Raw genomic sequence first — 14,320 nt, forward strand, 5'->3', positions numbered from 1 at the left:
CCTCCCTTCCTCTACGGTGCGGTTCAGGTGTCCACCGAGATGACAGAGAATTACTGCGCCATTTCCTTTCCTCAAAAAGCGTTGCGTTCAAAGGGCAAGGCATCGCGCCGAACGGGTGGTGGCGTTCCGTGGACTCCCTGGCAGCGCTACAACGCGCTGTCGCGTTCCACTCCTAAAGGCGAAGCTTAAGCGTCATTAATTAGCAGTTAATTAGTATTCAGGCATTAATCAGTAATTAACAATTAGTGATTTGCCATCACTTAGTAATTAGTACTCAAATATATGTGACGCCACCAGGGCCACAAAAACAGCGAAGGTGGTGCCGAAAACGCTTCCGCCTCTGCCCACTTTGGACAGTCAAAGTGCCCCCTGAATTTTCTGTCGACAACTGCTGCTTACAACGATGAGAGATTAAAGGCTTCCGCCTTAATAACAACACAAACTGGAAAGGGTGTGTAACCAAAGCAGTTAAAAAGATGCGACACTTGGGTATTCAATGTACTGAACCAACTCGCGATGCGTAAATGACACTGCCTGCAAGAATAAATCCCCCCGATATAGAAGTGTGACATTTTTGTTAAAAAATGGGGCCTCAGGTCAGCACTTAAACAAAATTAGTTCCAAGAACACTTGCCCCCAGCAGGGAGAAATTTGGTCACAAACATGCCGAACTTGTACCACCAGAAGGGGTTCTTTGTTAATTGTTTTTAATTTGTTAATTTGTTGTTCTTTACGCTGGCTAGCTCCACAAACGTAGATGGGGGCAAACAGAAGAGTTGGAGTAATTTGAAATATGCATTGCACTGGCTTGTATTCATCCCGAACGATAGACATCGAAAAGATGGCGACTAGATGGGTTAAAGTTTAGCAGGGCAAAGTTTGACGATGCAGCATTTTGCATTTAATTAATTACTCGTACGTCACACCACATGAATATGCCCCTCAATAACCAATCTAACCGAGATAAAAAGATAGTGCAAAATTTTGCAAAATTCGCTATCTTTCTTTGTCTGCAGTCGCAGCATAAACAAGAGAAGTAAGAAAAACAAGTGTCATACTATTTCGTCCGCAAACGAGGAATGTCGGGAAGAAACCTTTATGCTTTTGGCACACTGAGCGTTAAAGTAGTTTTGTGATCCCGTTCCGGCTTTGGTGTCCTTTACAGTATTCAAAATTATTACAAAAACAAGCCAGCGCTCTCATCAGCAGCTCAAATCGGCCCAATATACAGTGCACATGCATGAAATGATGGAGAAAGCTCTAGGCGCTTGATTAGTGCCACTTCTCTGCATTAATCACCGACAGTATCGTATACGGGAGGTGCAGGGTTCGATTCCCAAAGCCAACGGGCAAGAAAAGGCTACCAATAGGCACAAGAATTACCCTGCCTTGGCGCTCGGCTTCTTTGGTGTGAAATGCTTGTAATCGGCCTTGTAATAGGCTGCGCCTCTGCAAATAAAACTAACACTCTACAAAACATTTGTGCGGCCAAAGCTAGAATATTCGTGTGCAGTACGGGATCCCAGTCAAATCACATTGATCAACACACTTGAATCCATTCAAAATCGCGCAGCACGTTTCATCGTACCAAACTATTCCCACCATGCCGGCATTACTTCCATGAAAAACACCCTTACCCTGCCGGACCTGTGTTCACGCCGTAAATGTTTTCGACTCTGTCTTTTCCGTAGAATGCATCATCACAACCCTGTATTAAAGGATCATCTTTCTGCTCGCTCATCATACATATCATCCCGTTCTGACCACATGTTTAAAGTTGCTGTTCCATTTTCCGGAACAAAAGTGTGCAATTATTCATTTGTTTAAAAAACCAGCGCAGACTGGAACGACCTTCCACACTCCATCGCTGCCATCTCTGACATCTACAATTTCAAGACTACTGCATTTTCCGCCGTCTTGTAAAATAATATCGTATAACACGCACTGTTTATTTTATGTACCTAACCTCTCCTTTCTGTATTTCCTTCGCGCCTGGAAAGTATCCGAAATAAATAACATACATACTGTTTGGCACCGTTTGGCATGATTTGTACTTGCGGTATTAAAATCCGTAATCATCAGCATCAACATGATTGACTTCAGAGCATGGTGCAGGCAAAAGCTGGAGCGTCAAACTTGAACCTTTCGCTGCCATTGCAATTTTGGTGTCATTTACCTATACGTCGTGCCTCTGCGATTACGTAACAAATGTGGTACGTTAAATATCAGACAGACGGCATCATTTATCAGGCTGTCTTTGACCATCGAGGGAAAGATATTAACGCTCCATGTGCAAAGATATTTCTTCCCTTCCACGTTCGTATCGGTTTTCATCTCGCTTATCGCAGGAACTACGTACATATTAATATCATAGGCGCATTACAGCCGGTAAAATGCGGTATGCGAGTGGCGCTGATAACTTAAGCAGCATTGGGAAACCTATTTTCCAGAAATGCAAGAAATTAAAACAAAACGGGAACACTTTGCAGCACGCAGTCTGTCTGAGCATTTTTTTTTTTCAAACGCACATGATAAATCTAAAGCCCTGTGCGGAAGGAGCATGATCAGTCACAGAGGCGCCCGGCTGGGGTGCCGAAAATATTTACTTAGTTTCACTTGATGTTGAAAAGCTAAAGCTCTCGTGTCTGTCCACATTTACTGTCAGGTTGTCCTGAATCCCGGCTGCTGCTTCTTCAGTAACTGTACTATCCCTCGGGACCATTAACCTCCTAGCTCTTTCCCATAACAGTTGCGTAACACTCATAGCGCGGGCGCAAGAGACTCATTTCTGAAACGTAGTCGGAGCCCTACAATGCTTACACTTACGGCGGCGCTTGACCTTAATTTTTCTCCCAGTTTATGATTTTTTCTTCAAACCTGATGGGTTCGGGACAGAAAAATTCAGGGGGGCACATTGTTGACCCAAAGTGCGGTGAGGCGAAAGCCTTAAGCGCGGTGTTGCTGCTTGTGTCACTGATGCGTGGTTGAGATGTTAAGCTTCACCTCTAAGAGTGGAACGCGACAGCGTCTTGCAACGCTGCCAAGGAGTCTATAGAACGGCATCGCCCGTTCGGGTCCTGGCCTTGATCGTCGGTAAATTGCTTTTTGAGGAAAGGGAATGTATCTGTCTCTCATATCTAGGTGGACACGTAAACCTCGCCGTAACGGGAGGGGAAGAAGGTGGGAGTGAGCGAAGACACCGTATTCGCTAGACATGCCTTTGTTCATTCCAAACCATCGAGCTGGCATGGCGGAGTGGTTAGCATGCTCGTCTCGCACTCCGGAGACCAGGGTTCGGTTACCGCGCTCGACCAATTTCCTAATTGGTTTTATTTATCTGGCCAGACTATAAAGGTTAATTAGGCTAATTTGGTAATTAAGCAATTAACTAAACTCAGTCCCACTTACTTGGAGCATCACTATACGATCCCTTTAATTGGTTGCATGGTTACTAGCCAAAGTACAATTGGCCCCGTTTGAAATTCGCGCACAGTGACGTCCCGACCATTTCGACCAATTGAAAAGCGTGACATTTTGGTCGAACCCTCCTGCTTACTACGATGAGGCATTAAAGGCTTCCGCCTTAAAAACGCATCAATCGCCTTACAAATGGCCTCACCGAGCAAATTCAAATTTGAAGTTCCCATTGTACAGTCGCCCAGAGGCGTGTCTAGAAAGCTCGAACGGCACACGGGGGATACACCCTGCGCGTGGCCATCTTTCGGCAGCAGCGGCGTCTTGCGTCTGGCCGATTTCTCCGCCATGTTGGCCTGGGTGGCAGCCGCTGCAATACAGGCAGCGAGTACTCGCCGCGCTGTTCAGCCTTATCCGAGTGTTGATTTTTGCATGATTTTGACCTGCAAAGTGTTGCGCTGCCGGCCGGTATGCACTGAGCAACTGTGATCAAAATGGCCCGCCAGAAAGCCGCTAAACGAATTGCGCAAACGTGCATAGAAGCGCACCTCCAGTGTTGATTTTCGGCACAACTTGCAGGGAAGCATCTGCGTCGCCGCTCGCCGAAGCGCGGGCCATTTGTGCCGAAAATCAACATTGGAGGTGCGCTTCTATGCAAGTTTGCGCAATTCGTTTAGCGGCTTTCTGGTATTTATAATGGAGACATTTATTAATGCGACCACGAAACTTGCTGAGCGCTTTTATGTTGTAGTTATAATTATAAAAGTAAAACTGCTTCGTTCCGAGCTAACAGCAGTGTTGCTGTCAAGCGCTTAAGCGGTCTGCTCTGCGGTGCGCCGGTCACACGAATAGAATGAAACTGCGTTCGACTGCATCTTTCACTACATTTTCCCTTTTCACTGTCCTAAAAAACGGTACTTTCTGTAATGCTACATGGATTAAGCATCGCTGAAGCGCATAAGCGCACTGAATTCTGTTGCGGCTTTTGGCTTTGCATAAATTTCTTGATTACTTCGTACTAACGGTAAAATAGTTGGTGAAGCGTGCAAATGTAGGGTGTTCCACTCTTAGAGTGAACATGCGAGTGTGTGGCCGCGCTCTTCGGAGCGCCAGTGCGTCCGTCGGCGCCGCGTGTCGAAGCAATGTGTCACAGGAACAGATTCAACTGGATTTGGAGCTTCGCGTCGTCTGACATTTCGCTAAACTCCGAAAAAGATGTAGTAGAGAGGCACCTTGCCTTCGAGCGCGATGTAATTTATACACTCGAAACTGGTGCACCTGCTGTGACAGTTCCTGAGGGGCCTATCTGCTTGGTCCGTCTCGGGTGCGGCCGCTGATTAATGCCGGAAGAGCGAGAAAGCGCGTGCGTGTGGTCGGGTGGGCACTGCGGGCCTGCTGATTGCAGGTCCTTAATAGGCACATTTTTTTTAAACAATCTGCACTTTGCATTATGGCGTCAGTTGAAAATCGTATTTGGTCGAAGCATGCGATGTCACGATGCAAGGTGGACACGTCAAAGCTGCGGCCTTCAGATTTTTAAGTCCTGCTGGTTTATCGGATATTTACTGCGAGGAAAAAGGTGTGGCATTTGTGCAATGCATCATGGCTTTCAAGTACTGTCAAATAGCTATATTTACAGTGCCGTTGTCGTTAATTATCAGTCGCCAGTGTCGGCAGTTATAACCGAAATGTTTCATGTAACCCGCAGTGCTGCTGCATCGTTTACCCAAATTATTACTTAGGTTTTGATTTTGCAAGGGTCACAGACGACACATATCTTAGCGACATCAGCAGTAGGTGCTCGCGTGTAAGGTATGTGTAGCTGCAACAGCCCGCAACCGCACTGCCACCATGGCCATCTGTGTTCTTCACACTGCTCCGCTTCAAGCCGCCTTCGCTTCCTGTAGTTGTTTGAACAGCAGACGACTGCGCAGTGGTTTCCCGAAGACCTCGTTGCAGCTTTAATCGCACATACACCCAAATCGGGCCACTACAGCTAAGCAACCGCAACAAGTAAACACGGATAACCGCAGAGAACGCACGGGCACGGACACCGCCTTTCCGAACCAGCCAGAGAGGAGGAAAGCAACATGGCAGTGTTCGGCGCCCTGGGAGCGAGGCTGAAACTGAAAAAGGTCGATAGCTCTAAACAAGACTTCATAGAGCATACACATTTCCATGGATCGTGTTGAACTATCCATGCCTTTAAAAGCTATATCGAACGAGCATAAATGCACAACAGGGCGCGCCGTTCTATCGCTCTAGGTCTATGGAAGAATGCTCATCGCTCATGTCATGTTCCTCACTTCATGTTGCTCCACAAGCTCTCCTTTCTTGGTGTAACAAATGACGCATATCAATGGATTAAAAATTATCTTGAAGGGCGCAAGCAACGCGTCTTGGTCGACGGTTGTTTTTCAGATATGGCGACAGCCACTTCGGGAGTTCCGCTGGGGTCGGTGTTAGGGCCATTGCTGTTTTTAATTCATGTCATTGACATAGCAGGAAATGTTAATTGCCGGGTGCGGTTGTACGCCGATGATTGTGTTTTGTACCACTCAATTAAATGGCATTGTGACACAGATTACCTTCAACAAAATATAGACCGCATTCAAGAATGCTGAGATAAATGGAGCATGGAGCATGAGGCTAAATGATACTGTGTTTCCTTTACGCACAGGCGCACTCCAATTAACTCTGAGAAAGTTTTAAATCAGCAGCTTTTATCTAAAGTCTCGGATTATAAATATCTTGGTATTTACTTTACGGCTGACCTTACCTGGAGAAAACAGGTTGAATACATAGCAACAAAGGCGTCGAGAAGGTTTAACATCAGGTCAATCATGGAGTATGTCTGTGCTGCATGTGACCCATTGTGCTATTCTGGAGCGTGTTCAGAATCGTGCTGCGCGGTTTGTTACTAACAGCTATAGTTTTGATGTTCTTAGTAGCAGCATTAAGGAGGATTTGGAGTGGGACTCCCTTAAAAAGCGCCGATTACAGATTAAACTGGAACTTCTCTACCACATCTATTTTAATAAAACTTTCATAAACCCTAAAACTTATTTGATGCCAACCTATTTTACATCGAAAAGTTGCGATCATGAATGAAAAATACGCGAGAGGCAATGTCGTAGCGATGCTTTCAAGCACTCCTTCTTTCCGCATACCACCAATAAATGAAATAAGCTTTCTCTTGCTGTTGTTGAATGTCGGTCTCATTCTTTGCAGTTCGCACCCCGCCTGTGAAGTTCGCTGAACTTTCCGATGTGTCATCCAGCCTCCAGCACAGTGCACGGAGCGAGGCTTTGACATGTGCACCTGTCCCCGATCAAAGGCATTCCGAATTCAGGGAACCGTGGACGCACGACGGAGACTCGGTGGCTGCTCTATTGTTGCTGGCGGCATCGTCGCCATAACACTCGTTCTCTCTCCGTCTTGCCTCTCCACCACAGATACTTTCTAGCGCGCAGCTTTCTACAGTGCAGTGTTTGAATGCCTGCAGTCGTCGTGTTTGTGGCCAGTGGATGTTTTTTTTAACCTTCTCGCGTCCCTACGGATTACTGTGAGGACAGGTGTACGGTGGACGTTCGCTACGCGATGCGGCGCCGATGGGTCTATGAGCGTCGGATACTCAGAAAGGGCCCATAGTTAAACTGCAGTTGCCACTGGACGCTGGACCCCTCAGCGACAGCTTTCCTTATTTTTCATAACTAACCTAACTAACTAACTAACCTACCTAACTAACTAACTAACCTACCTAACTAACTAACTAACCTAACTAACTAACTAACCGTGCCATACGTGTGTCCCGTATGCACGTGCGCGGAGAGGGAAACGAAGAGGAAGGCAGAGGTTCGGAACGCACTGAGTTTTGTGCTGTTTGTATGCGTGCTCGGAACCTCTCTTTTCCCAAGTATGCCATTAGCAAACATCCTTTCCCCAGTCTTTGATTGGCTGACGGAAACTTTATTGTCCTTTCCCTAAGCATTGATTGGTGAGAAGTGTCGCCTATTTTACTATTGGTTGCTGTCCCCGCAAAGGGCGGAGAGAGAAGGCTTAAAACGGTACGCTCTCGGTTAAGTGGGGCTGATTTCGTGTAATCAGTGGTTCAGTCATGTTGTAAATACTTTTCTCCTTGCTTGTTTCTTCTCGTTTTTTTATGTGTTAATAAATAGTTAACCTCCTTATCCCGCCGTCGAGTAATGTGATTGCTTTCGAGTCCGAACCATCAATCCATCAAGAAATCCGATTTCATCATCATCAAATGTTTTCTCACATCTCCACTTGAAGAGAAACTCAACTGCAGCAACGCGATTTCAGCGTACAAAGGGGACATCTCCATGTTACGTTGCAGAAGGTCATGGTGCAAATCACAGTCCTTGGACCTCTTCGTTAAAATCACGCGAGTAGAAATAAAGCACTGCAGTAGTTGGTTCTTGTTACCTGACTATACCTCAAAAAGCACAAATTCCACATGCGAAAATAGGTAATTTTAACATTGAATGAAGAAGTGTGTACGCGCGAAAAGTTCAGGCTAGAACATCTGGAACACTTATTTGCGCCTATACGCGTACATAAAGCCTTTCGCTTGCGCATAGCCGCGCATTATGCATAGTGTTCTTGCGTTTGCAGTCGGTCCAGACTGTTGTGCAGATCTGTTTCATTGCGGTGTTATGTTTATAACTGAAGTGTAAGTACAACTTTAAATAATTATTTTTGATTCTTTATTTCATCGCAGACATCAATTCGAATAAAATGAAAAACATATTCTATTGGGTTGTACAACAAACAAGAAGTTATAAATTAAGGTTCGCAGTATGTGCCTATTCAAAGAGCCTGTTATTATATAAATTCAATGCGCTGTGCTATTTGTAACAGAACTTCGCAAATTCTACTCGACGCCGGATTCAGTTCTGTTAAATGTGGCGGACGAACTACTTTGGATTGAATATTACAACTAGCATAGAGAAGACTTTTAAATGGACCTTTGGGCAAGAACCTGTCCCAAGTTTGTACAGGTGATTTCAATATTTACTAATGTTGAGGAGGGCTCCATTTTCACAAATGAATTTCATGCAAGAAACAGTTTCAGGCGCAGTCAAGACACACTTTCGTAGCTTTGTTGAGTATTCCAACCAGGTACAGGGGACATGTTAGTGTACGAAGACAAGTCCGCCTGCATGTCGTTCAAAGGTTATTTCAAAGTGTAATTTGCTTTGAACCCTTCCATTTAGATTACAAGAGGCACTCAGAGCTTACATTAATCGAATAAAACGTACATGGAGCCATTTAAACTCAGGTTTGGAATAACTTCGTAGCCTGGCGAAATATATATGAGAAGTAGAATTTTTTGCTGACGTGATGAGTAAACTAGTGCTGTTGGCTTATGCGTGCATGTCTGATCTGCTGAAGTTCAAGGTTAACTTCTGGGGTACACTGCAGCCATCACATAACAAGCTGAACGCACATGACTTAAGAGAGCATTTTCTAGAACACTCACAGAAGCGTTTTAATTCTCTGCGTTTTATTTATAAAACTCTTGTTCACTCACTAAAATCTGGGAGAAAAATAACTCGCTTATGCTCCAAGCTAACGATATATATGCACATAATTACCTATGATTTAATCCTAACTGAATATGAATGCAAAAAAATTCTGCGTCAACACTGCCTCAGCGTTCGCCTTAAGAGCGTTAGCTACGAGGGCTTCAAGTGTTTACATCATTGTGCTCACCAAACGTGGAGAAGATCAAATCCAAACATCAGCGGATATTTCATTTCCGGAAGAATCTTTTCTAAGACACAAGCAACACCATCTGCCTCATGGATTTCGCACTCCTATTGCGATTTACAGCCACGTTAGCGACATAGTTCATATTTCTTCATTATATCAGCTAATAAATTTTATAAACATGTGCATAACAACACGACGAATTGTTTGACATCATCCGGAACCCAATGCGACAGACGGTTCGGCCGTAATGGCCGTCTGAAGGTCCTCGGAAGGCTCGCTTTGGGGGCGGAAAGGTCGTCGGTGCAAATCTCACACATACTTTGGGCTTCATCTCCGTTAGTACTTTACCATCAAGAACATGATATGTCATCTGACATCGCTTAGAGCATTCTTCGCCAAATGGGTGGCCCACAAGTTTTATGCAAACGGTGGTCCAAGGGGGGGGGGGGGGGGGGCACTTCGATGGCCGCTATACTGGGACATATGCAATGATTTGAAAGTAAAGGTGTCCAGTGAGGCGCTACGGGCCCACTTTTGATATGTGATATAGTGTGGTCACGTGGTTTTGGTCAATTTGAGCTGCACTGCAGACAGACGCGTCCTTGAAAAACGTAAGTAGCAAGAACTAACGCTCTTACAAATGTCCAGTGCGTATCTACAACACCATAATGCTATCCTATATCGCTTTCGAACACGTGGTCTGAAAAAGCTTTCATGCGCCACTATTACATCAACGCGCATAAGCTAACAGGAAGGGGCAACCCCTGTCGCCAGCACACCCCTTTCAACGTTAAAGGTCTCCTTAAAAGCCATCGGACACATTTCGCTCCCTTAAAACTTGTCAAGGTTCCTTGTCAACGTGTTGCATTGTCTCCTGTGAGCAACACAGAGCACAGAAACTTCGTTAAACCTCGCCACCTAGACCCCGGGCACTAAGCCTTGCCTGATTTTTGGCGGGGAACTGGGGTCATTGTCATCGTCATCGTTAATTCTTTTAGCTGATGCGGATATCTTTAGGCACAGCATTCTTGGATGCGCCAACGTCAGCAGTGAGGTCAAAAAATCTTAGGTGACGTTCGCAATGGACCCCTGCGTATATGTACAGAAATTGAAGCATGCATGCCTTGCTGATGAATTCACATCACCCAATCCTTTCGCAACCCTGCTCATCGGACCCGTCTTCACAGTCCTTACAACCCTCGCATACTAAGATACGCGATATGCAGGTGCCATTGCCGCAGGTAAATTCCTGCTGCGAGCAGGTTGGTCCGCAGTCATTTTCGTCGGAACCGTCGTGACAGTCAACATCTCCAGCACACACGAATTCCTGCCAAATGCAAAGACCATTCCCGCAGGTGAACTGTGACTGCGAGCAGGTCAGCGTTTGGCAGCCTTTCTCGTCGGAACCATCGGGGCAGTCTTCGTCCCCGTCGAACTGGAGCGAGTTCAGAATGCTGCGACTATCTCCGCAAGGAAACCCCGACTGTGAACAAGTCGTATTCCCGCCATTCTTTTCGTCCGAAGCGTCAGTACAATCGTTGATACTGTCGCACTGCGAACACTTTCGGCGCTGAGTGGTCCGGACATAAAATCTTCAGGCCTGTAGATACGGGCCTCGCAAGCTAACGCACCTTCGTCCGAGTGGTCGTTGCAGTCGGGAAGGCCATCGCACTGAAGTTGGTCCCAAATGCACTGGCCGTTTTGGCATGCCAATTGGTCCTCCATACACGGGCAGTCATTCTCATCAGAGCCATCAGAGCAGTCTTTTTCTCCATCGCACAGCCATTGAAGGGGAACACACCTGCCACCGTATGCTCCGCTGCAGGCGAATTGGTCTGAGTTGCAGGTCTTGGGAGGACACGTTGCCGTATGTTCGTCCGATCTGTCCACGCAGTCTGGATGCCCATCGCAGAACCGCCAGCTCGGTATGGATTGACCATTGAGACATGCGAATTGTCCCTGCATGCAGTTTGGAGGTGAACAGTTTGTCTCGTCGGAAGCGTCGCCGCAATCGTCTTCGCCGCGCACCCTCATTTGAGAGGGATGCACTTGCCCAGTAGTGCGCAACTGAACCAGTTCGTCAGACAAGGTCGGGGCGTTGGAGTCGTGCTCAGGCAGTACGAATCTGTGGTCCTTAGTAGGAAAGCGAAGACCAGGAGCGACAATAGGCTCATGAACAAAACAGCTGGCCTGGAGTCATTCATAGTTCTGGCAACGCACGACTGCGAGGTTTTCTGCCGGTCACTTTTCTCCTTCTCGAACGACGTGTAGGAGTCAACACTGTCTTCGAGCAGTAGCCTTCTTAAGGGCTACTGTGAAACTCTTCGATGACGGACGAGTTACTCAGAGGGCCGAATGTCACAAACACCAGACAGCCCCGAAGAAATCACATCTATCTCTCTCCAGGGAAATTCAAGCGTGTTCAGTCTAGGCCACCTCAGTTGCTCCGCTTCTGGGTCGTGTATAACTGGCCCAACTGAACGAAGCACGGGACCGAATTGTGTTCCGCTAACCTGACAGTTGCAGCGGCACGCAGATAAACTGCAGCAAACGATGTCCTACGCACCTTCGGGCGGTCTCCTGCAGTCGGCAAGGCGAACACTGGAAAAATGGGTTCATGCGTTTCGAGCTCATGCAAAGCGCCTCGCAAGCCGGACGCTTTCTTCACCGCACGTTCAATAAACGTTGTTAGAAAGAGCAGTCGCAAGAACAGGCCGCCCCGTGCTGTGATGACGCGTTTACGGCGTTTGCTGACCGCATAGAGAAACGACTGTTTATTGTCCCTCACGGCAGTGACGCCATTTCCGGCCTGAGAGATGACAACTACATTTTACGCCATGGAGAATCGCACTGCACTGGGGAACGGTAGGGGCGCATGCGATCAAGTTTGCACGCCCCTTGGAAGTGTACGCTTTAGCATCAGGCCCACAGAACACAGGAACCCTCTGAGTTGTCGAATAAAATAAGGCCTGAACAAGCAAAAATTAAAAATTCACAGGGACACCTTATTACCTTGTGCTGTCAATAGTATAACATTAGAACCTGTTGACGCCTTTACCCGATGTCGCGTCACTTCCGGTGTGGTGATGATATTTTCGGTCTGACGATGTCACTTTACTCCAGCCAAAAGGAATTATTCGCTCTGGTGACGTTACTTTGTCCAGCCAATTGTAATTACCCGGCCTCCTGACGTCACTTTTCTTCAGCCAATGGGCCAAAGGTATAATGAATCAGATATTTTGTCCCTCGTGAGACTTCTAGTGCTATGGTATTAAAATAAATCCTGCAGAAATCAAACACAAAGCAAGCAATCCTTTCCCTCCTCAGCCTTGCGGGCTCACTGATAAGTACCCTACGCGGTGATCCGTACTCCATATGGCGCGTGGATGCCGAGTCTGAGGCAATGCGATGAATCCCTGAAGCGAAATAGTCCTCCCCTAGGCTGTCATTTTGCGTCCATGTCCAACATTGTCGAACAAAAATTTTAAAAATTGCAAAATTGTAAGACACTGCTCTGGAAGTATGCAAGGTAATGGTCAAATCTTCTGATCTGTTGCAAAACCTTCCAAAAGCGCCTGTCCCGTAGTCTTCTTTTCTTGTGTCCCTGTTCCTACGCTGTTTTTTTCGCAAAAGCTTTCTTTTAAAGTATTTGTATCGACGCATCGAACAGTCAAGAGTGCCATAGAGAACCGATGGGGAGTGGTGTTGACAATAGCAAATACTTTAATAGAAAAAAAAAATACAGGACTGCCGTCGGGTGATCTACAAATATACTGACTGTTATATTGATATCTTACACCATATGAAAAAAACCTGCGCTCAAAAACGGTTTCTCGCTCAAAACGCTTTTGTCCATAACTGTACGGTATGTTTCGGTAAATTACAGTTTAAGGGAGCACCAAAAGGTTGTTTACCACTGTCCGGCGGTAGTTCATTGGCGAAGCACTGAAAGGATTGCAAAGGTTGTTTCTGGCGCTTCTTCTGTGATCCACGCGGGAAGCTAAAGAAAAGAACGATAGGTAATCGAAGCGCTTGAAATTCATAGGGTGGAGTGTTAGCACTCCGTCCGTAATATTGGTAAAGAAGGAGACAGATTACCTCTGCGAGCTTATGCCACGCTTGAGAGAAGCGCGACACTGGTGAGTACAGATTAAAATGTATATAATGGCATATAAGCGCAAGTAAAGTATTAGTTGATGTCCAGCGAGTCTCCTGTATTGTTATGTGTAGGGTGCAGTAGTATGCGTGCGTGTGTAAGCGCGCGTATTGTATGCTCACGCTCGCTAGAAGAAATGAATCTCGGAAGCGGTTACCAACTCTCCAAACTGAATGCATTAGCGAGGTTTCAGCGGTTGTCTTTGACATCTACGACTTGGTAAAACAGAGTGAATTTGAATCGAACAGATTAAGCTAAGCAAAAAAAAAATCCGAGGTTGCAAAGAAATTGCCATTTCTCAGTATTCACCCTTATATTCCATATTCCGGTGGCCTGAGTAAATATACAAAATGCGTCTCATTACAGACCTCATGTGGTTGTAATTAAGTAGAATGATTTTTATTGAAGCAATTTTCGTTTTAGATGAGAAAAATTATTGAATGGCATCACTACCGATGATTGTTATCACTTAATGCAATGGCACTGCAAAACGCAGTGGCCCCGCCTCGAAACCTTAATCTGCCGCGTACTCTTACAATCAGGCGTTCATGCTCCCACGTTCTGGTCGTAGCCGACACCATCTTTTCTCATGCGCCGTGCTAGCACGAGCAGTGACGCGCGGAGTGTCAAGGGATTCCGGAATTCGGCTCAGCGCACTTACAGGTTGCTGAAACTAACATTTTGCACAATTGGTTTTAAATAATCTTTCCATGTTAGATGAGTGCTTTTTCGGCATAGCAATGTCAGCTGTGTAGTACATCACAATACAGCTAAGACGTGCTAACTAGCAGGATAGCAAACTAATACTGAATACTGATCTTTTTAAGTACTAGTTTTAGGCTCCCCAATTATGGAGATGCGTGTATGCAAGCCTAAGTAAAACCCATATCAGCCTTTGCAATCTCAGAAACCTGGCTACCTTCGGCGCTGTGGCCCAACAAATTTTGTCTACATCGCGCCAAAATTCATGCATTTTCTAGAAGCTTGCCGACAAAGCAACCTCTCCAGTGCATG

The 14,320-nt window shown here is 46.1% G+C and overlaps 1 pseudogene; it reads right to left on the reverse strand.

The window, feature by feature from the left end:
* Positions 1–10,291: 10,291 nt before the first annotated feature.
* LOC149367147 (uncharacterized) lies at positions 10,292–11,354 on the reverse strand (annotated as a pseudogene).
* Positions 11,355–14,320: the final 2,966 nt, after the last annotated feature.

Source organism: Amblyomma mixtum, chromosome 1 (assembly GCF_055824585.1).
Source record: "Amblyomma mixtum isolate Tamu chromosome 1, ASM5582458v1, whole genome shotgun sequence".
Lineage (NCBI taxonomy): Eukaryota > Metazoa > Arthropoda > Arachnida > Ixodida > Ixodidae > Amblyomma > Amblyomma mixtum.